The sequence below is a fragment of the Callorhinchus milii genome, unplaced genomic scaffold (assembly GCF_018977255.1).
Source record: "Callorhinchus milii isolate IMCB2004 unplaced genomic scaffold, IMCB_Cmil_1.0 Scaffold47, whole genome shotgun sequence".
NCBI classification, from domain to species: Eukaryota; Metazoa; Chordata; class Chondrichthyes; order Chimaeriformes; family Callorhinchidae; genus Callorhinchus; species Callorhinchus milii.
This window is the reverse complement of record NW_024704788.1, coordinates 126,263-129,305: the sequence shown is the minus strand read 5'-3', so window position 1 is coordinate 129,305 and position 3,043 is coordinate 126,263. Positions and strand designations below refer to the sequence as shown.

Below are 3,043 nucleotides of genomic sequence, written 5' to 3'. Positions count from 1 at the left end.
GTTCGTATGGGAACTGTAGGTCAGTGTGGGGACCTATACGTTTGTATAGGGTTGTTTAGGTTAGTGTGGAAACCTGTACGTTGGTATAGGGCTGTTTAGGTTAGTGTGGAGAGCTGCACGTTTGTATGGAGACCTGTAGGTTAGTGTGTGGAGCTGCAGGTTAGTGTGGGAAGCTGTAGGTTACTGTAGGGAGCTGTAGGTTAGTATGGCGTTGTGGAGGATAGTGTATTGACCTGTAGGTTTGTGTGGAGACCTGTAGGTTAGCGTGGGAAGCTGTAGTTTAGTGTGGGAAGCTATAGGACAGTGTGGGGTTGTTTCCGTTAGTGTGAGGACTTGTTGGTTAGTTTGATGCCCTGTAGGTCAATGCGGGGACCTGTACGTTAGTGCACGTTAGTGGGAACTTATAGCTCCGTGGTTAGAGCACTGGCGTTGCAAAGGCACCTGGGTTCGATTCCCAGCAGCTGATCCATTGGGTGAGTTTCATTATTCCACACGCTGTGTTTACGGATCGGTTCGATCGGTGGTTTCCTTTTCCAGGGATAATAATACTCTCCACAATTTTTAATTTTTCAAAAATAATAATAATAATTCACGACTGTTTATGGGACGTTGCTCGGCACAATTGGCTGCCGCGTTTTGCGCACAAACTACACAGTCATAAGGCGCTGTATCAAATGCAAGGATTATCATTCGTAGTACTATTATAATTATAGGAACATATCCCTTTCTGATTGTGGACAACATGAAGGATCATGTAACCTGGTGCTTGGCTGCTGGACTTTAGGCTTGAAGTAATATCTGGAGTGTGAGCAGAGACGAACTGGGTAATGCTTCTCCTGTCTCCACAGATAGACAACCAACACCCTCTTCCCTCCCAATGAGGACTTCGACCATCGAGTATCAAGATTTCTGTGATGCTAACCCTGGTCAGTGCACTTTGTGTCTCAGCAATTCTCAACCAGTCGACAGCTCTTTACGCGCTCTTTTTCTGTCACCTGGACTCTCTCCCACCAACCCCAAAACTCCCAATCCCCAAATCCCAGCCCCCAACCCACAACTCAACCAAATACCCGACCCCAAATAGCCCCAATACTCCAACCCCCAACCACCAACAGCCCCAACTCACTCCAAATCCCAAACCCCAAACCACAAACCCAACACCCCCAACCCCCAATTCTCCAATCCCTCAACCCCACGAACCCAACCCCCGACCCCAACCACCGCCCAACCACCGAACCCGTCCCTACCGCAAACCCCGGACCTGCCAGACCCCCAACCCCGCCAACCCACCAACCACAACCAACCAACTTCCCACAACCAAACACCAAACCTCCAACACGCCAACCACCCGCAACACCCCAAAGCCCGCACATCACCGTCCCACCACACCCCCCATCTCACCCTCGACTCATCCCTCCCTCACCAGCCCAACCCGCACCTCACTTCACCCCAGCTCACTTCACCCGCAGCTCACCTAACCCCCACTTCAACTCAACCGCCCACCTCCCATTTCAGTCTCTACGACCTCATCCTCTAGAGGTACAACACTGGGACAGAGAGACCATTCAGCGCAGGAAGCCTGTTCAGCCAGTTTGTTAAATTGTGGTAGATCTTTTCGTCCAATTCGCTGCCTTTTCTCCACAAACCCCTTTACTTCCCAAATGATTGTCTTACATTTGCGGTGTTGAGTTTAGATGATATCCCACCAATGCCGCTCGCATTCCTCTCTCTGATCAGGGCCAGTGCAACGGGAGCCAAAAGGTTCTCGGGACTGAGCCATTGTGTTTGTTTGTGTGTGTGTGTGTGGGGTGGGGGGGGGGGAGGGAGGGGATCCTCTCACTCGTTTTCAAATCCCTTCATGTCCTCACACCTCCACATTTCTCCCACCTGCTTCCCCTACATTCTAATACCCACTGCCTCCGCTCTCCTGTTTTCCCCTCGTGCCCTACGTTCCACTATCAATGGACGCGCTTTCACTCACTACGCCCCCAAACTTTGGAACACGCTTCCTCTTTTCCTCCCACTTGTCCTCTCCTACCCCATTTCCAGGTCGTACCTGAAGACCTTCATACTTGACAGTGCCTACGTTCACCTCCCCTGGCTCACCGTCGTGCTCTGTCACTATGAAACGTTCTGGGACGCTGCGTGCGTGAAGGGCGCTGTGTAAAGGCGAGTTCATGTTGTTCTTGTAATTCACTGACGATGCCGTCAGTTTTGTCTCTGACTCCAGCTGTGGGTCAGCAATTGAAGAACCGTTGCCTAAAACTGAGATTAAGAACCGTTTGTTGTTTAGAATGCCATTTGGTGCCTTTAACGCTCCACATTACGTACAAGGGAAATCCTCCGACTCCTGAAGAAATTGAGCAACTGAAGGCGTCGGCTTGGGAGCAGGTAAGTCAGTGGACCTGAATTGACGCTACACTGTATGAAACATGGGCCCCAGCCCTGACACCCACTGAGCTGCAGCTCCCTGTAACCTTCCTCTTGTCGCTGTTTCCAGTCTCAGGTGGACGTCAAAGATACCAAGGGACAGTTGGAAGAGAGAAGAGAGTTTCTCCCTGTGTCCTGGTCAGCAATTCTCCAAATAAAATTGCTCGCTCACTCCTTTGAGAATTTGCGGTGTGCGAATTGGCTGCCGCGTTCAGCCTTAAAAAACACACTTTACATTATTTCCCGTGAATCCTTTGAGATCCAACCAGCACTGAAAGCGCGATAGCAATCGCAAGATTGTTATTGATCATATTAAATGGGATTGTCCCTTCACAATCCCATCAGCTTTCTGTAAATGACTGACGTCTCTCTCTCTGTCCAACCTGTCCTCTGCACTGCTCTGATCTCCATGTCAATTGGTTATTTTATTCAGTTACACGAGAGGCTGAAGAAAGCATTCCCCAAGTTGACTTTCGGGAGAGTGAAGCCCAAGGATCCTTCTGCTAGCATGAATCCCTGAGGGATGAGGCGAACGAATTAAGCAGAAACGGGACTGGGAGATCCTTGAAGCGCCATCCTTTAACTGTATGGACAAATTAAGAACCAGTAGGTC

The 3,043-nt window shown here is 50.0% G+C and overlaps 1 long non-coding RNA gene across 1 annotated transcript; it reads left to right on the top strand.

The window, feature by feature from the left end:
* The first annotated feature begins 816 nt into the window (after nt 1-816).
* On the top strand, nt 817-2,924 carry LOC121851528. Its single transcript, XR_006085909.1, has 3 exons — nt 817-926; nt 2,294-2,391; nt 2,864-2,924. It is a non-coding gene; the product is annotated as an uncharacterized LOC121851528 (long non-coding RNA).
* The last annotated feature ends 119 nt before the right edge of the window (nt 2,925-3,043 follow it).